We start from the raw sequence: 23,523 nt of genomic DNA, 5'->3' as shown, positions 1-23,523 counted from the left end.
ACTATACTTCTCTGGGCCCCAGTTTTTACCTCATTTCTAAGGTCTTTATATTTGTTAAAAACAACCAGCTTGTATTGAGCTATTGGCTTTAAAGGATTTTAATAGGATTTAAATTCAATTCTATTTTTTTAGTAAGCTTTAGGCCCAATGTGGGGCTTGAACTTATGACCCAATCAAGAGTTGCATGCTCTACCAACTAAGCCAACCAGGTGGCCCTCAATCCTAATTTTAAGCATTTTGTGAGAACGCTGAATACTGCCAATGAGCTGATTGGGGTCACAAAGGTTTTCCTTATATTTGACCTACAACTGTCTAAAACTATTCTTTAAAAAAACCTATTTTTATTATAACCCTTTCTGTGATGTTCTGTCCCTATTTAGCCCTTCATTAGTGAAAAGTACCATGTTAACATCTATTATGGAACCAAATATCTAAGCGATTCGATCATTCTCTTGTTGCTTGCATTTCTCCTTTCTAAACGCATTCCAGTTAACTAACCTCAGTAGTAGGTCCTGGTGATTATTTCTTCCAGAGCTCTTTGAAATCAACTCAAAGGCACATGGAGTTTATATCAATAGAGGTCCTCAAAGAATCAAATAAAACATTTCCCGCACTGAAAAAGAACACATGAACTCCCCCCCAAGTTTGTTTAAAAAGAAAGAGAAAAAGTAAATACACATCACACTGAATATATCAGTACGATATCATACTCTCAAGTGTTAGTAAAACAATTTATAAAAACATTTACTAAAGCTCTCAAACAGGGAGCTAAAGACCAGAGATTTGGCAATAAATGATAGTAAAACAATTGGTTATGCATAAGAAAAAACTGAAATTGGAGGCTAATACTATACCATATACAAAATCCAACCCCAGCCTTGTTAGACACTTAAAAATAAAGGCAAAATTTTGAGAAAGAAAAAAAGAGCAGCCATAGACATTCAGAAGCTGGTTTGGCACTCACAGCTATGTCATGTTATTCTCCTATTTAGACATAAACACAGAATACCAACCTCAGACAAGGTTACTCTGAGACTATAATAAATTGAGACAAAACAAGGTCATTTCATAATTTTGTCTAAACACTGTGCCACTCACAAAGTACCAAGTACCCCACCTCTTGGCCAAAATGAGTGACTTCTACTTCTTTACCAAATATAACTTTAGCCTTAGGCTATTTTCCCTTCCCTATAGATAAAATTTATTGAGATACCTAATCATAGAATTGCCCCCTTCCACATTCTGTTGGCATCCTATTTAGAACAAACTCCCACTTTCTTAGGCCCTCCTGGAAATCACTCAACCAAAGTTCAATTCCAATAAAAGGTTTTTTCTAACCCTGTCTTACTGAGACACCCCTGGATTCCTCATGGTGTGTGGTCTTCCTTGCTGCAATGAGTAATAAATTCAGCTTGTTAAATTTTAGGTGGTTTTTGGCTAGAGGGCATTGACAACTTCAAAACCTTTAGAAAAAAATATTGGAGGATGTATTTTTACTTTGGGGTATTGAAGTATTTCTTATATAATACACAAAAACATTAACAGTATAGAATAAAATTGATACATTTTGAGTGTGTGGTAGGCAGCCTCTGACATGGTCCCAGTGATCTCCTCCTCCTGGTTTTCACACTCTTGTGTAATTCCTATTTTGGGGAGTGGACCAGGCATACTAAATTGCTCACTTCTGAGATTAGGTCATAAAGACTGTGGTTTCTATCTTAGGTAGTCCCTCTCTCACTCACTCTACCTTTTGGATTGCTCACCATGAGAGAAGCCAGTTGCCATGTCATGAGAGAGTTCTATGGAGAGGCACCTATAACCTTGGTTAAGACACCAAGGTTCATTAACAACCACATAAGTGAGTTTGGGAGTGGGTCCACCATCAGTCAAGCCTTCAATACCATACTGTCTTGATGACTACAGCTTTGTAATATAGCTTGAAATCCTGAATCTTGATGCCTCATTTTGTTTTCTTTTTTAAGATTGCTTTGCCTATTCAGGGTCTTATGTGGTTCCATGCAAATTTTAGGGTTGTTTGTTCTAGTTCTGAAAAAAATGTTGGTGGTATTTTGATAGGGATTGCATTAAATATGTAGATTGTTTTGGGTGGTATAAATATTTTAACAATGTTTGTTCTTCCAGTCCATGAGCATGGAATGCTTTTCCATTTATTTGCATCCTCTTCAATTCCTTTCATAAGTGTTTTATAGTTTTCAGAGTATAGATCTTTTGCCTCTTTAGTTAGGTTTATTCCTAGGTATCTTATTGTTTTTGGTGAAATTGAAAATGGGATCAATTCCTAGATTTATTTTTCTGTTGTTTCATTATTGGTGTATAGATATGCCACAGATTTCTGCGCATTGATTTTATACCCTATGACTTTGGTTAATTCATGTATTAGTTCTAGCAATTTTTTGGTGGAATATTTTGGGTTTTCCAAGTAGAGTATCATGTTGTCCACAAACAGTAAAAGTTTGAATTCTTTCTTACTGATTTGGATGCCTTTTATTTCTTTTTGTTGTCTGATTGCTGGGGCTAAGACTTACAGTACTATGTTAAATAGTAATGGAGAAGTGGACATCCTTGTCTTGTTCCTGACCATAGGGGAAAGGTTTTCCGTTCTTCCCCACTGAAGATGATATTAGCTATGGGTCTTTTGTATATGGCCTTTATGATATTGAGGTATGTTCCATCTATCCCTACTTTGTTGAGGGTTTTTAATCAAGAATGGATGCTGTATTTTGTCAAATGCTTTTTATGCATCTATTGAGAAGATCATATGTTTCTTATTCTTTCTTTTATTAATGTGGTGTATCATGTTGACTGATTTGTAAATATTGAACCAGCCCTGCAGCCCAGGAATAAATCCCACTTGATCATGGTGAATAATTCTTTTAATGTAATGTTGAACGTGATTTGCTAATATCTTATTGAGAATTTTTGCATCCATGTTCATCAGGGATATTGCCCTGTAATTTTCCATTTTAGTGGGGTCTTTGTCTGGTTTTGGAATCAAGGTAATGCTGGCTTTGTAGAATGAGTATGAAAGTTTTCCTTCTATTTCTATTTTTTTTGGAACAGTTTGAAAAGAATACATATTAACTCTTCTTTAAATGTCTGGTAGAATTCCCCTGGGAAGCCATCTGGCTTGGGACTCTGGTTCGTTGGGAGACTTTTGATAACTGATTCAATTCCTTTGCTGGTTATGGATCTGTTCAAAGTTTCTATTTCCTCCTGTTTCAATTTTGGCAATATGTGAGTTTCTAGGAATTTGTACATTTCTTCCAGATTGCCCAGTTTGTTGCTATACAATATTTCATAGTCTCTTATAATAGTGTTTCTGTGGTGTTGGTTGTTATCTGTCCTCTTTCATTCATGATTTTATCTATATGGGTCCCCTCTCTTCTTTTTGAGAAGTCTGCCTAAGGGTTTATCAATTTTGCTAATTCTTTCAAAGAACCAGTTCTTAATTTTGTTGATATATTTTATTGGGTTTTTTGTTGTTGTTCTTATTGCTATAACATTTCTTTCTGCTCTAACCTTTATTATTTCCTTTCTTCTGCTGGTTTTAAGCTTTATTTGCTGTTCCTTTTCTAGCTTCTTTAGCTCTAAGGGTAGATTGTATATTTGGGATCTCCTTTGCTTCCTGAGATAGGCTTCAATTGCAATATACTTCTCTCTTAGGGCTGCCTTTGCTGCATCCCAAATGTCATGTTTTCATTTTCATTTGCTTCTATATATCTTTTTATTTATTCCTTAACTGACTGGTTAACCTATTCATTCATTAGTAGGATGTTCTTTAACCTCCATGTATTTGAGGGCTTTCCAAATGTTTTCTTGCGGTTGACTTCAAGTTTCATAGCATTGTGATCTGAAAATATACATCGCATGATCTCAATCTTTTTGTACTTGTTGAGGGCTGATTTGTGACCCAGTATGTGATCAATTCTGCAGAATGTTCCATGTGTGCTCGAGAAGAATGTGTATTCTGCTGCTTTAGAATGAATGTTCTGAATATTTCTGCTAAGTCCATCCGATCCAGTGTGTCATTCAAAGCCATTGTTTCCTTGTTGATTTTCTGCTTACATGATCTGTCCATTGTTGTAAGTGGGGTATGAAGTCCCCTACTTTTATTGTATTATTATCAATGAATTTATTTTTGTTTGTGATTAATTGATTTATATATTTGGGTTCTTTCAAATTTGGGGCATAAATATTTACAATTGTTATATCTTCTTGGTGGGTAGACCCCTTAATTATGATATAATGCCCTTCTTCATCTCTTGTTATGGTCTTTGTTTTAAAATCTAGTTTGTCTGATATAAGTATGGCTACCCTGACTATCCATTAGCATGATAGTTGGTTCTCCATCCCCTCACTTTCAATCTGCATGTGTCTTTGGTCTAAAATGAGCCTCTTGTAGGCAGTATATAGATGGATCTTGTTTTTTTTTATCCATTCTGATACCTATGTCTTTTGATTGGAGCATTTAGTCCATTTACATTCAGAGTGATTATTGAAAGATATGAATTTAGTGTCATTGTGTTACCTGTAGAGTTGATGTTTCTGGTGATACTCTGTGGTCATTTCTAGTCTTTGTTGCTTTTGGTCTTTTTTTTTTCCATTCAAAGAGCCCCCCTCAAAATTTCTCATAGGTATGTTTTAGTGGTCACAAACTCCTTTAGTTTTTGTTCATCTGGAAAACTCTTTATCCCTCCTTCTATTTTGAATGACAACCACGCTGGATAGAGTATTCTTGGCTGCATATTTTTCCAATTCAGCATGTTGAATATATCTTGCAACTCATTTCTGGCCTGCCAAGTTTCTGTGGACAGATCTGTGAACCTGATCTGTCTTCCCTTGTAGGCTAAGGATGTTTTTCCCTTGCTGCTTTCATAATTCTTTCCTTGTTGAATTTAATGGTGGTTTTCTGAGCTTCTTGGATTTTGATGTTTGTGCCCTTCCCCAGATTAAGGAAGATTTCATTTATAATTTGCTCACATAAACCTTCTGGCCCCTTTTTCTTTCTTCAACTTCTGGGACTCTTATGATATGAAAGTTATGTTTTAATAAATTATTGAGTTCCCTAAGTCTGTCTTCATGATCACGGACCTTTGTTTCCCTCTTCTTTTCAGCTTCATTGTTTTCCATAATTTTATCTTCTATATCACCAATTCACTCCTCTGCCTCTCCTAATCCATCCTCGTTTTTATGACCTCCATTTGGGTTTGCATCTTGTTTATAGCATTTTAAATTTCAGCACGACTAGATTTTACTTCTTTTAGCTCTGCAGAAAGGGATTCTTTGGTGTCTTCTATGCTTTTTTCAAGCTCAGATAGTATCCTTATAAACATTGTTTTAAATTCTAGTTTAGACATCTTACTGATGTCTGCCTTGATTAAATCCTGGCCATCATTTCTTCTATTCCTTATTTTGAGGTGAATTTCTCTATCTTGTCATTTTGCAGGAAGCAAAAACAACAATAATAATAGAATGAAATAAAAATTAAAAATTTCTAAAAATTGAATAAAGGAACCTAGGTCCTAGGTGTATTTTGGACTGCTTGTTAAGAGAAACTGTGCCATTCTCTCCCTCAAATTATGCAGATTGTTCTATTAATCCTCAGATCAATTTCCTAGATGTTGAAAATGGTTTGATGTTGATCTGTGTTCGGGGGACAAGACAAGCCCAGGGTCCCCTTACTACTCTGCCATCTTAACTCCTCCCCCTTCAAGCCTTCAGTTGAGACCAAAACTCAACCAACAGCTTGACTGCAACTTCAGGATACACCTTGAGCTAGAGGTTATACCATGTTCCAGTTCCTGACCCACAGAAAATATGAAATGCAGGTTTGTGGTTTTAAGCTGCTAAGTTTTGAGGTAATTTATTACATATTGATAAGTAGCTAAGATATACCACATTAAAATTAAAAATTTTGGTTCATCAAAAAACATGCTATTAAAGTGAGAAACTACAAGGCTATAACTTTGTACTACAAAGAATTGTGGAGAGAATATTTGAAATACACATGCTTGACTGATAACCAGAATATAAATCAATAACTTTCACAGATCAAAATAAAAAAAAAATGACTCAATAGACAAGTGGGCAAAAGACAAAGATAGGTAATTCACAGAGTGAGAAATAGGAATGTCAACTAAGCATATGAAAGGACACTCGACCTCATTAATAATCAGAACAAGGCAAATTAAGACCTCAGTAAGGTATCATTTTTTCTCATTAGATTGCCAAAGTTAAGAAGTCTGCCAATGTGGGACACCTGGGTGGCTCAGTCTGTTAAGATTTCGACTCGGTTTCAGCTCAGGTCATAATCACTCCCTCTCTCTCTCTCTGCCTCCCCACTCTCACTGTCTCTGTCTCAAAATAAATAAATAAATAAACATTAATAAAAAAGAAGTCTGCCAATGTAAACTAATAGGGGACTACTGGTTGGAACATAAACTGGGACAACCACTTCAGTAACATTTTGGTATTACCTAATAAAGTTGAGCATACCCATATTCTACAATCTAGATATTTAAAAATTTTTAATGTTTGTTTAGTTTTGAGACAATGCAAGAGACAGAGTGCAAGCGGCCAAGGGGCTGAGGGGCAGACAGAGGGAGACACAGAATCTAAAGCAGGCTCCAGGCTCTGAGCTGTCAGCACAGAGCCCGACGCAGGACTCAAACTCACGAACTATGAGATCATGACCTGAGCTGAAGTCAGGCGCTTAACTGACTGAGCCATTCAGGTACCCCTACAATCTAGATATTTAAATCTTAGATATATCCCTGGAAAAAGTCTTTCATGATTCCCCCATGAAACATGTTCACATCAACACTATTGGCAATAGTGAAAACATGGAAACAATTCAAATACCCATTGAGAAAAAAATAAATTGTGATACATGTATATAATGGAATATTATATATTTTGGGAAATGAATGAACTACATCTATATATAACAAAATGAATGAATCTTAGAAACATAATATTGAGTGAAAAGAGCAAGATGCAGAAGACCATGGAGAGAATAGAACTTTTTAAAAGGTAAATATAAAATTCACAGTAGTGGTTTGTTATGCAGAGAGAAGGGTGTGGGATAGAGCAAAACATTCGGATAAATGCAAGTTATTGGTTATTTCTAGTTTTTAGGTTGGGTGGTAGATTCATGGGTGTTTATTTTATTATTAACCTTTATAACTTAGACTAAGTTACAAATATTCTTTTAAATGCATCAAATATTACTTCATTTAAAACATTTTAAAAAACAAATTAGTAGTATTTTTATTTTTTATTGAAAATTAAGAGCATAGGGGCGCCTGGGTGGCTCAGTCGGTTGAGCGTCCGACTTCGGCTCAGGTCATGATCTCGCCGTCTGTGGGTTCAAGCCCCGCGTCGGGCTCTGTGCTGACAGCTCAGAGCCTGGAGCCTGTTTCGGATTCTGTGTCTCCCTCTTTCTCTGACCCTCCCCTGTTCATGGTCTCTGTCTCAAAAATAAATAAATGTTAAAAAAAATTTAAAAAAAAAGAAAATTAAGAGCATATTTTTATATCTAAAGAAAGCAACACAGTTCATTTTTCAAATGGAAAGGAAAAATACAGAAGAGAGAAAAGTTTGGTGGGCTCCTAAGAGGATCAAGAAAAGGAATACAATTCAGGGAAAGAGAAAAAAATTTTCCATTTTAAACCATGTTATTATTTTAATCCTAGATCATTTAGGAAGCTATGCTGGCTAAAACAGGAATTTATTAAGAAGATTATACTTTCACCTGCAGTTCACATCAAGTAACTTCCATCCATGTTCTGTGTCTACCTCTTTAAATAGTTATAATGCTCTCCCTTCTCAAATCAGAAGGGAGCTTCAGAAACTGCCACATAAGTAAGTAGATAGAGCTATTTCTATTGGTGCTAGAGGGGAGCGAGTCTCAGTTACATTCTTGGGGTTTTCCTTACTGGTTCTGGGGTCTTATCCAATAGCAAATCTTGAGTAGGTTTTGAGGAGGATCATTTGTCCTCACAAGGTTATTAATGAGGGACATTGTCCACTTGCCATCTTCAGATTGGCAGTCTCTCTGTGGCTTCTGTGCTTGCCTTAGGACACAGAAATCATTATAATATTTGTAACACCAGGCCTTGCATTCCTGTCCCTCAAGTTTATTAAAGCAGACATTCCTTTCTGGGGCCTCACCAGGAGGCCATGGAAAGTAAGGTCCAGGTGCCAGCTGACTTCTCCCACCTTCCTGCCCCACAGCCCAAGGGACATTTCTTTTTAATCTGATGGAAGTCCCATTCTCCCTCAAACCCAATTTTCCTATTTGTTTTGGCTTTTCAAAAAGAAAGCTCAAATATCTTGCAAGCTAACCTGCTTTTAGTTCAGCTATACACTTCCTAGAAGGTAAAGAAGCACAGAGTCTGCTATTTGCCAGAAAGGTAGAAAAGGAATGGGTGAAATACAGGAAGAAAAAGACCTCTAACATTTCAAAATATTATCTGGAGATAAGCAAAAGTTTTAAAAATAGGACTCAAAAAGCGCTAACTATAGAGGGAAAAAATTGGACTCCTTAAAGTAAAGAACTGTTATTTACCAAAATGCACTGTTAAGAGAGTGAAAAGGAAAGAAAAAAAAGGAAGAAGATATCTGAAATACATATATCAAACAAAGGATTTCTGTTAAGAATATGTAACAAAGTCCAATGAAACAGTAAGAAAAGTGCAGACAATCCACTTGAAAAATTACTTAAATCCAGTACTTCACAAGAGAAGATATCCTAATGGCCAATAAATATGAAAAATTGTTGGGGTGCCTAGATGGCTCAGTGGGATAAGTATCCAACTTCGGCTCAAGTCATGATCTCATGGTTCATGAGTTCAAACACCATATCAGGCTCTCTGCTGTCAGTACAGACCTGCTTTGGATCCTCTATCCCCCTCTCTCCCTACACCTCTTCCCCTCAAAAATAAACATTTAAAAAAATCGTTCAACTTCCTAAATAATCATGAAAATGTAAATTAGAATCATGTTGCATTTCCACTCCATATCTACCAGTATGGCTAAAGTGGGAATGTCTGACAATACCAAATGTTGGCAAAGACGTGGAACATCTTGATGGGAAACATAAAATGGTACAACCACTTTGGAAAACTGGCAGTAACTACTAAAGCTAAACAATTGTATCAATTCCACTTAGACATACACCCAAAAGAAATAAATATATATGTTTATCAATAGACATATCTAAGAATGTTTTATAGAGGCACTGCTTATGACAGCCCCAAATGGAAACTACCCAAATACTCATCAACAGTAATATGGATAAAGTGTAGTATATTCATACAAGGGAATAACATACAGAAATGAAAATGAATAAACTATTTCTACATGAAATATGGAAGAATCTCACCAACCCAATATTAAGTATAAAAAATTGACATAAGAGTGCATGTTGGATGATTCAATTTATATAAATTTTTAAATGAGGCAAAATTAATCCTTGGTGTTACAAATCAGAAGAGTGGTTATCTTTGAGAGGAATAGTGACTGGGAGGGCATATGAGGAGGACTTCTGGGGGGCTAGCCAGGTACTATTCTGAGATCTGGATGCTGGTTACACAGCTGTGTTCTCTTTATGAGAATTCATTAAACTCTACCCTTAAGATTTGTGCATTTTTCTATATACATGCAAAGCTCAATAAAAATTTACCTAAAAAACTTTCACCTACAATTTATCCAGCCACATTGCACCTGCAGGTCTGAGGACCAGACTCTGAAGTGTGGTTCACCAAAATAACCAATGCCACTTTAAACTTTTTTAAGCACTGCCCTTCCACTTTTCCTGGCTATACCCCTATGCAGCCTTACCTGGAACAGAGAAGACTTACAAAAATTTCTTCTATAGGTCCTTTTACTGGAACTGAATGAAGTAATCTGAGAACATATGTAGCTTTTCATTAAATATGGTAGGTTGTCATACATTGGGAAACTTACTCCATACCTACCTCAGCTGGAAGTGAGGGACAGCAATTCATTGGAACCTACTTGCCCAACTTCACTTGATGCCCAAACTCACCCATCCTCCAAGCAAATTCTTTTCTTTTTTTTTCTTATTCTTTTTCATATTCATATTCATATTTTTCATATTCTTTTCTTTTTTTTCTTCTCCAGATTCTCAATTCACACCTTCAACTAACAGGTGATGCCAAATTTTATTGCTTTTACAAAAAAATCATGTATGCCTTTTATAGAAAAATTCAGCAACAGAAAAAAGAACAAAAACTGTCAACAGGTACCCCCAAATCCTACCACCCAGGTATAACCAGAGTTAGTAATTGGTGAGGTCTCTTTGTAAGATGTATTCAAACACCAAGAAGTATATATAGAAGATGGATGGATCATGGATGAATAGAGAGATAATTATATGAAAATTTAAGCCACAAATTGGGAGAAGACAAATTGCCATAAATATAGCAGCAAAAGATTAATATCCATTATATGTAAATAACTTCTATAAATAAAAAAGATAAATAACTCAATTAAAAAGTAAGAAAATCATATGAAGACAATTTATACAGAATGAACCACAAAAGAACCAATACATATATGAAAACATGGTAAATCTTACATGTAATCATAAAATGAAAAGTAGAGTCATGCAGAGTGAAAGGAATGGGACATATTCCCACATCTACGCAATCATACTGCTAATATTTCACAACCATCACATTCTCAAAACTTAATTAAATTTTGAGAAGTTAAATTAGGTCTGGTAATGTCAAATATTAGTAAAAATGTGAAGAAAAAGGAACTCAGACATTAATGGTTTCAGTATTAATCAGTGCAACCATTAATTCAGAAATACCTAGTAAAATTAAACATCAATGTCCAAGAGAAATCAAGAACATGTTCACAAAAAGACTTTTACAAAAATATTCATAGCCACTGTATTATCTATTGCTACGTGACAAATTACCTCAAAATTTGGTGGATTAAAACAACAAATATTATCTAACAGTCTCTGTAGTTTCAGGCGTGGCTTAGTTGAATGCCTCTGCCTCAAGGTCTCAGGGCCGCAATCACTGCATCATCTGGGGCTGTGCTCTCATCTGAAAGCTCAATTAAAGAGAACAGATTACAAAAGGTCAGGCATACCAGGAGGCAGGGATTTTCTGGGGCCATTTTATTTTTTTACTTTTATTATTTTTCATTATTAAACTTTGAAAATTTTTAACCCCAGTATAATTAATATGTAGTGTTATATTAGTTTCAGGTGTACAATATAGTGGTTCAACAATTCTATATATTACTCAGTGTTCATCATAAGTGTACTTCTTAATCTCTTCCACATATTTCACCCATCCCCATCCCCTCCCCTCTGGTAACCATCAGCTTGTTCTCTACAGATAAGAGTATGTTTCTGGGGCACCTGAGTGGCTCAGTGAGTTGAGTTTTCCACTTTGGCTCAGGTCATGATCTCAAGGTATGTGAGTATGAACGCTGCATCAGGCTCGCTGCTGTCAACGCAGAGCCTGCTTCGGATACTCTGTTCCCCCCACCCCTCTCTCTGCCCCTCTCCTGCTTGTGCTCTCCCTCTCTCTCTCTCTCAAAAATAAATAAATATTTTTAAAAATTTTTCAAAGAGTCTTTTTCTTGGTTTGTCTCTTTCCCCTTTGTTTCTTAAATTACATATTTGAGTGAAATTATATGGTTTCGCCTTTCTCTGACTGACTTATTTTGCTTAGCTTTACCCTCTAGATCCATCCGTGTTGCTGAAAATAGCAAGATTTCATTCATTTTTATGGCTGAATACTGTTTCATTGGGTGTATATACCACTTCTTGTTTATCTGTTTATCTGTAGATGGACTGCTTCCATAATTTTGGCTATTGTAAATGATGCTGCAATAAACATAGGTGTGTGTGTATCTTTTCCAATTACTCCTTTTATACTCTTTGGGTAAATGCCCAGTAGGGGAATTACTGGATCATATGGTATTTATATTTTTAATTTTTCTGAGGAAACTCCAAACCGTTTTCCACAGTGATTGCACCAATTTGTGTTGCCACCAAAAGTATACAAAGTTTCATTTTTCTCCACATTCTTGGCCACGTTTGTTTCTTGTGTTTTTGGCATTAGCCATTCTGACAGGTGCGAGGTCACAACTCACTGTGGTTTTGATTTGCATTTCCCTGATAATAAGTGATGTTGATCATCTTTTCATGTGTCTGTTGGCCATCTGCATGTCTTCTCTGGAGAAATGTCTGTTCAAGTGTTCCGCCCATTTTTTAATTGGATTATTTAGTTTGGGGGGGGTTGAGTTGTATAAGTTTTTTTTACATATTTTGGATATTAACTCTTTATCAGATATATCATTTGGAAATATCTTCTCCCATTCAGTCGGTTGTCTTTTAGTTTTGTTGACAGCTTCCTTTGCTGTGCAGAAGGCTTTTATTTGGGTGTAGTACCAATAGTTTATTTTTTAATGTTTATTTACTTATTTTTGAGACAGAGAGAGAGAGAGAGCATGAACAGGGGAGGGTCAGATAAAGAGGGAGACACAGAATCTGAAACAGGCTCCAGGCTCTGAGCTGTCAGCACAGAGACTGACGCGGGGCTCCAACCCACAGACCGCGAGATCATGACCTGAGCTGAAGTCAGACGCTTAACCGACTGAGCCACCCAGACGCCCCAACACCTATTCTCTTGAAAGCTGCTCCAAAAAATAGAAATGGAAGGAAAACTTTCAAACTCTTTCTATGAAGCCAGCATTACCTTGATTCCAAAACCAGACAAAGACCGCACTAAAAAGGAGAATTATAGACCAATTCCCCTGATGAACATGGATGCAAAAATCCTCAACAAGATATTAGCCAACCAGATTCTACAATACATTAAAAAAATTATTCACCACGACCAAGTGGGATTTATACTTGGGATGCAGGGCTGGTTCAATATCTGCAAAACAATTAACATGATTCATCACATCAATAAAAGAAAGGACAAGAACCATATGATCCTCTCAATAGATGCAGAGAAAGCATTTGATAAAATACAACATCCTTTCTTGATAAAAACCCTCAAGAAAGTAGGGATAGAAGGGTCATACCTTGAGATCATAAAAGCCATATATGAAAGATCCAACACTAATATCATCCTCAATGGGGAAAAACTGAGAGCTTTCCCCTAAGGTCAGAAACAAGACAGGGATGCCCACTCTCACCACTGTTATTCAACATAGTATTGGAAGTCTTAGCCTCAGCAATCAGACAACACAAATAAATGAAAGTCATCCAAATCAGCCAGGAGGATGTCAAACTTTCACTCTTCACAGATGACATGATACTTTATATGGAAAACCCACAAGATTCCACCAAAAAACTGCTAGAACTGACCCATGAATTCAGCAAAGTTGCAGGATATAAAATCAATGTACAGAAATCGGTTGCATTCCTAACACCAACAATGAAGCAACAGAAAGAGAGATCAAGGAATCAATCCCATTTACAATTGCACCAAAAACCATAAAATACCTAGGAATAAATCTAACCAAGGAGGTGAAAAATCTGAATACACTGAAATACTGAAATACACTGAATACACTGAATACACTGAAATACTGAATACACTGAATACACTGAAAACTATAGAACACTTATGAAAGAAATTAAAGAAGACACAAAAAAATGGAAAAAAATTCCATGCTCCTGGATAGGAAGAACAAATATTGTTAAAATGTCAATACTACCCAAAGAAATCTACATATTCAATGCAATCCCTATCAAAGTAACACCAGCATTCTTCACAGAGCTAGAACAAACAATCCTAAAATTTGTGTGGAACCAGAAAAGATCCCGAATAGCCAAAGCAATCTTGATAAAGAAAACCAAAGCAGGAGGCATCACAATCCCGGACTTCAAGCTATACTACAAAGCTGTAATCATCAAGACAGTATGGTACTGGCACAAGAACAGGCACTCAGATCAATGGAACAGAATAGAGAACCCAGAAATGGACCCAGAAACGTATGGCCAACTAATCTTTGACAAAGCAGGAAAGAATATTCAATGGAATAAAGACAGTCTCTTCAGCCAGTGGTGCTGGGAAAACTGGACAGCGGCATGCAGAAGAATGAACCTGGACCACTTTCTTACACCATACACAAAAATGTACTCAAAACAGATGAAGGACCTAAATGTAAGACAGGAAGTCACCAAAATCCTCAAGGAGAAAGCAAGCAAAACCTCTTTGATCTTGGCCACAGCAACTTCTTACTCAACACGTCTCCAGAGGCTAGGGAAACAAAAGCAAAAGTGAACTACTGGGACCTCATCAAAATAAAAAACTTCTGCACAGGAAAGGATATAATCAGCAAAACTAAAAGGCAACCAAAAGAATGGGAGAATATATTTGCAAACAACATATCAGATAAAGGGTTAGTATCCAAAATCTATAAAGAACTTATCAAACTAACACCCAAAAAACAAATAATCCAGTAAATAAATGGGCAAAAGACATGAATAGACACTTCTCCAAAGAAGACATCTAGATGGCCAACCAACACATGACAAAATGCTCAACATCACTCCTCATCAGGGAAATACAAATCAAAACCACAATGAGATAACACCTCACATCTGTCAGAATGGCTAACATTAACAACTCAGGCAACAACAGATGTTGGTGAGAAATAATGTTGGATTTGGTTTGCTAGTATTTTGTTGAGAATTTTTCTATCTGTGTTCATTAGGGATGTTGGCCCGTAGTTCTTTTTTCTTGAGGTGTCTTTACCTGTTTTTTCTGGACTCATAGAACAAATTTAGAAGTTTTCCTTCTTCTATTTTTTGGAATAATTTAAGAAGAATAGGTATTAACTCTTTTTTTAAATGTTTGATTTAAACACTCAGGGGTGCCTGAGTGGCTTAGTCGGTTGAGAGTCTGACTTCTGTTCAGGTCAAGATCTCCTGTCTCAGGTCTTGATCTCGTGGTTCATGAATTTGAGCCCCGCATTGGGCTCTCTGCTGTCAGCTTGGAGCACACTTTGGATCCTCTGTCCCTTTCTCTCTGCACCTTCCCTGCTCGTACTCTCTCTTTCTCTCTCTCTCTCTCTCAAAAACAAATAAACATTAAAAATAAATAAATGTTTGGGATGAGCACTGGGTGTTGTATGGAAACCAATTTGACAATAAATTTCATATATTAATAAAAAATATAAATAAATAAATAAATAAATAAATTTTGAGAGAATTTCCCTGTGAAGCCATCTGGCCCTGCAATTTTGTTTGTTGGGAGTTTTTTGATCACTGATTCAGTTTTATTGCTGCTAATAGGTCTATTCAAATTTTCTAATTCTTCTTGATTCAGTTTTGGGAGGTTATATGTTTTTAGGAATATATCTATTTCTTCTAGGTTGTCCAATTTGTTGGCATATAATTTTTATAATATTCTCTTATGATCCTTTGTATTTCTGTAGTTTTCGTTGTTATTTCTACTATTTCACTTCTTATTTTGTTTATTTGAGTCCCCCCTCCCCTCTCTTTTGATGAGTCTGGCTAAAGGCAAATCAATTTTGTTGATATTTTCAAAGCGCTAGCTCCTAGTTTCATTGATATGTGCTATTGTTTTTTTAGGCTATATTTTATTTCTGCTCTAATATTTATTATTTCCTTCCTTCTCCTGGTTTTGGGTTTTGTTTTTCTTCTTTTTCTAGTTCCTTTATCTGTAAAGTTAAGTTGTTTATTTGGGATTTTTCTTGCTTCTTGAGTTAGGCCTATATTGCTATAAACTTGTCTCTTAGAACAACTTTATTGCATCCATTTGGGACCATTTAGAAGTTGCCTACCACAGCATCTTTGTTCATAACAGCCCCACACTGGAAACAGCTTAGGCATCTGTTGATAAGAGAATGGATAAACAAACTATGATGCATTCTTACAATAGTATACACTCAGTAGTCAAAAGGCTGAGTAAAGGAAACGGAAACTTTAGACAAGAGAATTCATAGTGCATCATTTAAATTATATAAAATTCTATAATAAGCAAAACTGCAAATCTATTGTGGAAAAAAGCAGAACAGTGGTTACCTGTGGTGGGAGTAATTGTTTGGGAAGAGGTGTGAAGGAACTTTCCTGGTTGATGCTAATGTTGTGTGCTTTGTTAGGGGTTTCAACAATGCAAGTATGTTCATTTGTCAAAATTAGCTATATTATCACTTAAAATTGTATTTAATTACATGTGCATTTTATTAAAAGTCAATTTTTATGTCAAAAGAAACAAAACAAAACCAAATATTCAACTGTATTTAATGATGTGTGTGCTGAAATATTTAGGAATTAATTGTTCTGATATCATGTCTGTAACTTTGAAATGCATCCAAAAAATAAGATGGATTGATGGACTATTAGAGGAATGGGTATATGGATAGTTAATGTATGATAAATATAGTAAAATATTAATTGTAGAATTTAGGTGGTGGGTACATGTAAATTCACTGTACAATTTTTCAACTTTTCTGTATATTTAGAAATTTTCATAGTAAAATATTGTAGAAAAATCAAAGATGAATATCCTATATTACCCAGCAATCCAATTCTAGGTATTTACCCTACAGAAAAATCTCATATATGAATATAGGTAGACATGTGCAAGGATGTTCACTACAGCACTGGATGTAATAGCAAAAAAGTGGAACCAACTCACCTGTCCCTCAGTAAAGGAATGGATAGATCAACTGTGACTTATTCATACAATGGAATATAACATACAATGGAACTAGATCTACATGAATCAACTTGAATAAATCTGAAAAACAATGTTGGGTTTAATATACAAGCTGCAAAATCATACACATACCATGAGGCACATTGCCCACTCAGTGGGGCAATGGGAAGGCTCTGTAAGAAGTAAATATGGGGAATAAGGCAACTGAAAACAATGAACCTCCTGGGGCTCCTGGGTCGTTCAGTTGGTTGGGTATGGGACTCTTAATTTTGGCTCAGGTCATGATCTCAGTTTGTGAGTTCAAGCCCCGCACTGGGCTCTCCACTCTCACCTCAAAGCCTGCTTCAGCTCCTCAGTCTCCCTCTCTCTCTGCCCCTCCCCCCTCTCAAAAATAAATGAACATTAAAAAAAAGAAAACAGTGAATCTCCTATCCAACCTAGCTTTACATATTGGATTTCACAATGTGTATCAAGTAACTACAATAACCTGTACAATGCCCCATATAATTTAATAATATCCAGTCCTTTCAATAAGCAAATGATATTTTCTTCCCAAAGAGAAATTAAAGCCCCAAATATATCCAAAGCATCTTATCTCTCTAATTTTTTTCAGTCAGAGGAATTTCACACTGGTGTCTTCTGGGGGCCCAAATTCCTAATTCTGTTGCCGTGTCCTGGCCTGTCTTGCACTGCTGTTTTGTTTTGTTTGGCTTTGGGAAGAAATTGTCAAGTAGAGGAGAGGTTTAGCTCTTGCTGAGATGAAGCTTAGGGCTTCCCTGGTCTTCCCTACTCTGTGCCAGATGCCAAGATCTACAAAGTGGCCAATGAATGATCATTAGGCCTCTTTCCATAATCTCTCCCCAACCTCCAAACCTCCACAGGTTATTCAGAGGCATCTACTTCCATTCCTCAGGTAGTAAGCAGAGATATTGGCATCATCACATCACGTGTGTCTATATCAATCAACCAAAGGTGACTAAGCCACATTATATGTTAATTGCGCTCTATGAGAAGAAACTAGCAATCTAGGATCAGGAAGATTTCCAGGCCTTACCCCAATAAGAGGAACTAGAGCATGTATGAGTCATAAGGAATCTAAAAGGGATGAGTCTTTCCAGTTTAAGGTCTAAACTACACACTGGCCAATTAACCTCCTTGGTCCCTTTCCCTCTGGGCTCATACTCTTGGTTCTGTTCCTCTTATTCTTACTACCAAGACTATGGGCAGTAGAAGACATAGAAACCTTTTTTTAAAAAGTAATCTCTACATCCACTGTGGGGTTTGAACTCACGACCCCAAGATCAATAGTCACATGCTCTACTGACTGAGCCAGTCAGGTGCCCCTAGAAAACCTTTTCATAAGACTTGAAGTAGTGATTCTCAACCAGGGGTAGCTTTGTACCCTCCCCCAAACATGCCCAGAGGACATTTGGCAATGCCTGGAAACATTTTTTTTGGTGGTCACAAGTGTGTCAGGGGGAGGTACTACTGACATATACTTGGTAATGGCCAAAGATGCTACTAAACATTCTACAGTGTACAGAACAGCTCCCCCCAAAAAGGAATGTCAATACTACTGAAGCTTAGAAACCTTGGCTTACAGGGCTTAGAGCAGAACATGCCTACTCCCACCAGGCCTTCAATCTTTTAGACTCTATTGAAGTTTCCTCTTAGCCTGCTCAGTAAAGGATAATGGTCTAGGGATGAACATTTCTATTCCACCACCTGCACAGGAAAAAAGGCACAATCCAACAGGTTAACTAGAGAAAGATGTCCAAACAAAGTGAACGTCAAGATAGAGATATGCCAAAGTAGAGATACCATAGCAACAGCTTTTAATCTCTCAGTTCTTATCACATTAAGCTACACCCCTAGAATAATGATTCAATTATGTGTACTTGAACCTTATTGCAAGATCTCCATTTTGGAATAGGTGGGAATAAGGAAAACTTGAACACTTCCCATGAACCCAAGAAAGTTTCAAACTCCCAATATCCAAGCCTTTGCTTCCAGCTAGAATGTCCTTTCCCACCATCCTGGCCTGTCTAAATCTTACTAATTTCCCTTTTTTTAAATGTTTATTCATTTTGAGGGGGGAGGGGCAGAGAGAAGGAGGGAGACAGGATTGAAGCAGGCTCTGCACTGCTAGAAGCATGAGATCATGACCTGAGTTGTACACTCAACCAACTGAGTCACCCAAGTGCCCCAAAATGTTACTAACCTTTTAAGGCCCACATCAGTGTTTCCTCTACCTGATCCCCCATAACTCCCCAGCAATTCTAAGTTGGCTATATTTTTATAGGACACATTACTGTCTGCTTTGTATTAATGTTATTTGATTTCACAGGTTTTCAGTTTTTACATTTGACTTTTGTAACATCTACACAGTCATATTTATTAACATACTCAAACCATCTTCTTTGACTGAATTTGAACTAGGATCAATCAGACAACAAACATTTCAAGCTATGTCCTGCCATCCAACCCTCCAGTTCTTACAATGAAGACATCTTGGTAGAGCAGATTTTGCACAGTGATCAAATATTTTATTATATTTTCTCTTATTATTTTATAAAAATACAAATGGAAAGCCAAAAAGTGAAAGGTCTAATACTACAATATAGACAAAGGCTAATAACATTAAACACATCAAAAGCAATGACTTGAGACAAACACATTAGAACAGCTGGTCAAAGGGCGTTCAGTTGTGAAGGAAAAGAACAAGATAAAAGAATATGTACAGATGACTGGAAATGCATCATTGGAAGTTGAGTCAAAAAGGTACAGTGTAATGATGAAGGAAATGGAGAATTTTTTTGGATTTTAGAGTGATAATCAGCATAGATTACTGATATATATGGGCTTCTAGAATCACAAAAATTCACAACTACACAGAACTGTGGATTATGGCACAATTTACCATGTGCAGTGCTTTCAAATGGAAAAAGAAGACTGGTGTTCAACGTCCTTTGAACAAATTTGTCAAAAGAGTTGAAGATACCTCAAAGTCAACATGAAAATTCCCTGATTACTGCTTAATCCTTTGAAAGTCATTATCAACAAGTCCTTCTTCCCAACATTAAAGCCAAAAATGTTTGAAGAACTAATGGCCAAATTTTTTCAAAATTTGTTGAAAAAGATTATAAAACCACAGAACTTTTTTTTGGGGGGGGGGGCTGAATGAATTGTAAACTCAAGTGCCGGGACTTGGCCTAATTTGTTCTGGGTTCTCACATAAGTTGAGCACAGAGTATTAAAGTAATGAATGTAATAAATAAATGAATTCATTATTTTTCAACAAACATTTGCTGAGGTCCATAGAAGAGATAATACAATTCTTTAACATAGAATGCTTTCAAGTGTAAGGATTACTTGTGAAAGGAGCTTCTGTTCCAACAGATTATAGTGTTTCCAACAACAAGTCTGCTATGAACCTTATCACTGTTCTGTACATAAAGTATCTTTTCTTAAAGCAAGATGCTTTAAAATTTTCTCTTCATTATTGGTTTTAACAAATTTCATTATTGACAGGCCTTACTGCAGTTTTCTGCATGTTTCTTCTGCTTGGGTTTTTTATTTTTCTTTTTGTTTTTAGTTTCTTGGATCTGTGGTTTTCTAATTTTCAACAAATTGGGAAAATTTTAGCCATTGGCTCTTCAAATATTTTTTCTGTCACTCCCCCCTTTCTGGGACTCCAATTACATGTATATTAAGCCCTCTTGAAATTGTCTCACAGCTTGCTAATGCTTTGTTCATTTTCTTCAATCTTTTTTCTATGTGTTTTTAACTTTAGTTTCTAATATGTTTTCAGGTTCATTGATCTTTTCTTCTGCAATGTCCAATGTCCAAGAAAATCTTAAAGCAACTTGTTTTTATTTTTTTTATTTATTTTTTAACGTTTATTTATTTTTGAGACAGAGAGAGACAGAGCATGAATGGGGGAGGGTCAGAGAGAGGGAGACACAGAATCTGAAACAGGCTCCAGGCTTTGAGCTGTCAGCACAGAGCCCGACGCGGGGCTCGAACTCACAGACCGTGAGATCATGACCTGAGCCGAAGTTGGCCGCTTAACCGACTGAGCCACCCAGGCGCCCCGAAAGCAACCTGTTTTTAAAAAGATACCTTATCAAGCTATTCCAAAAAATAGAAAGGGAAGGAAAACTTCCAGACTCATTCTATGAAGCCAGTATTACGTTGATTCCTAAACCAGAGACCCAGTAAAAAAAGAGAACTACAGGCCAATATCCCTGATGAATATGGATGCAAAAATTCTCAATAAGATACTAGCAAATCGAATTCAACAGCATATAAAAAGAATTATTCACCATGATAAAGTGGGATTCATTCCTGGGATGCAGGGCTGGTTCAACATTCGCAAATCAATCAATGTGATACATCACATTAATAAAAGAAAAGATAACAACCATATGATCCTGTCAATCGATGCAGAAAAGGCCTTTGACAAAATTCAGCATCCTTTCTTAATAAAAACCCTCGAGAAAGTCAGGATAGAAGGAACATACTTAAACATCATCAAAGCCATTTATGAAAAGCCCACAGCTAACATCATCCTCAATGGGGAAAAACTGAGAGCTTTTTCCCTGAGATCAGGAACAAGACAGGGATGTCCACTCTCACCGCTATTGTTTAACATAGTGTTGGAAGTTCTAGCATCAACAATCAGTAAACAAAAGGAAATCAAAGTCATCAAAATTGGCAAAGATGAAGTCAAGCTTTTGCTTTTTGCAGATGACATGATATTATACATGGAAAATCCGATAGACTCCACCAGAAGTCTGCTAGAACTGATACATGAATTTAGTAAAGTTGCAGGATACAAAATCAATGTACAGAAATCAGTTGCATTCTTATACACTAATAATGAAGCAACAGAAAGACAAATAAAGAAACTGATCCCATTCCCAGTTGCACCAAGAAGCATAAAATACCTAGGAATAAATCTAACCAAAGCTGTAAAAGATCTGTATGCTGAAAACTATAGAAAGCTTATGAAGGAAATTGAAGAAGATATAAAGAAATGGAAAAACATTCCGTGCTCATGCATTGGAAGAATAAATATTGTCAAAATGTCAATACTACCCAAAGCTATCTACACATTCAATGCAATCCCAATCAAAATTGCACCAGCATTCTTCTTGAAACTAGAACAAGCCATCCTAAAATTCATATGGAACCACAAAAGGCCCCGAATAGCCAAAGTAATTTTGAAGGAGACCAAAGCAGGAGGCATCACAATCCCAGATTTTAGCCTCTACTTCAAAGCTGTAATCATCAAGACAGCATGGTATTGGCACAAAAACAGACACATAGACCAATGGAATAGAATAGAAACCCCAGAACTAGACCCACAAACGTATGGCCAACTCATCTTTGACAAAGCAGGAAAGAACATCCAATGGAAAAAAGACAGTCTCTTTACCAAATGGTGCTGGGAGAACTGGACAGCAACATGCAGAAGGTTGAAACTAGACCACTTTCTCACACCATTCACAAAAATAAACTCAAAATAGATAAAGGACCTGAATGTGAGACAGGAAACCATCAAAACCCTATAGGAGAAAGTAGGAAAAGACCTCTCTGACCTCAGCCATAGCAATTTCTTACCTGACACATCCCCAAAGGCAAGGGAATTAAAACCAAAAATGAACTACTGGGAACTTATGAAGATAAAAAGCTTCTGCACAGCAAAGGAAACAACCAACAAAACTAAAAGGCAACCAACGGAATGGGAAAACATATTTTCAAATGACATATCAGACAAAGGGCTAGTATCCAAAATCTATAAAGAGCTCACCAAACTCCACACCCGAAAAACAAATAATCCAGTGAAGAAATGGGCAGAAAACATGAATAGACACTCCTCTAAAGAAGACATCCAGATGGCTAACAGGCACATGAAAAGATGCTCAACGTCGCTCCTCATCAGGGAAATACAAATCAAAACCACACTCAGATATCACCTCACGCCAGTCAGAGTGGCCAAAATAAACACATCGGGAGACTATAGATGCTGGAGAGAATGTGGAGAAACGGGAACCCTCTTGCACTGTTGGTGGGAATGCAAATTGTTGCAGCCACTCTGGAAAACAGTGTGGAGGTTCCTCAGAAAATTAAAAATAGACCTACCCTATGACCCAGCAATAGCACTGCTAGGAATTTACCCAAGGGATACAGGAGTACTGATGCATAGGGGCACTTGTACCCCAATGTTTATAGCAGCACTCTCAACAATAGCCAAATTATGGAAAGAGCCTAAATATCCATCAACTGATGAATGGGTAAAGAAATTGTGGTTTATATACACAATGGAGTACTACGTGGCAATGAGAAAGAATGAAATATGGCCCTTTGTAGCAACGTGGATGGAACTGGAGAGTGTGATGCTAAGTGAAATAAGCCATACAGAGAAAGACAGATGCCATATGTTTTCACTCTTATGTGGATCCTGAGAAACTTAACAGAAACCCATGGGGGACGGGAAGGAGAAAAAAAAAGAGGTTAGAGTGGAAGATAGCCAAAGCATAAGTGACTCTTAAAAACTGAGAACAAACTGAGGGTTGATGGGGGGTGGGAGTGAAGGGAGGGTGGGTGATGGGTATTGAGGAGGGCACCTTTTGGGATGAGCACTTGGTGTTGTATGGAAACCAACTTGACAATAAACTTCATATATTGAAAAAAAAGATACTTTATGTACATATCAATGATAAGGATGATAGCAGACTTCTTGTTGGAAACGATATAATCTTTGAGAACAGAAGCTTCCTTTACAAGTAAGCCTTACACTTGA

The sequence above is a fragment of the Panthera uncia genome, chromosome X (assembly GCF_023721935.1).
Source record: "Panthera uncia isolate 11264 chromosome X, Puncia_PCG_1.0, whole genome shotgun sequence".
In the NCBI taxonomy this organism is placed as follows: domain Eukaryota; kingdom Metazoa; phylum Chordata; class Mammalia; order Carnivora; family Felidae; genus Panthera; species Panthera uncia.
This window is presented reverse-complemented; position numbering follows the sequence as displayed.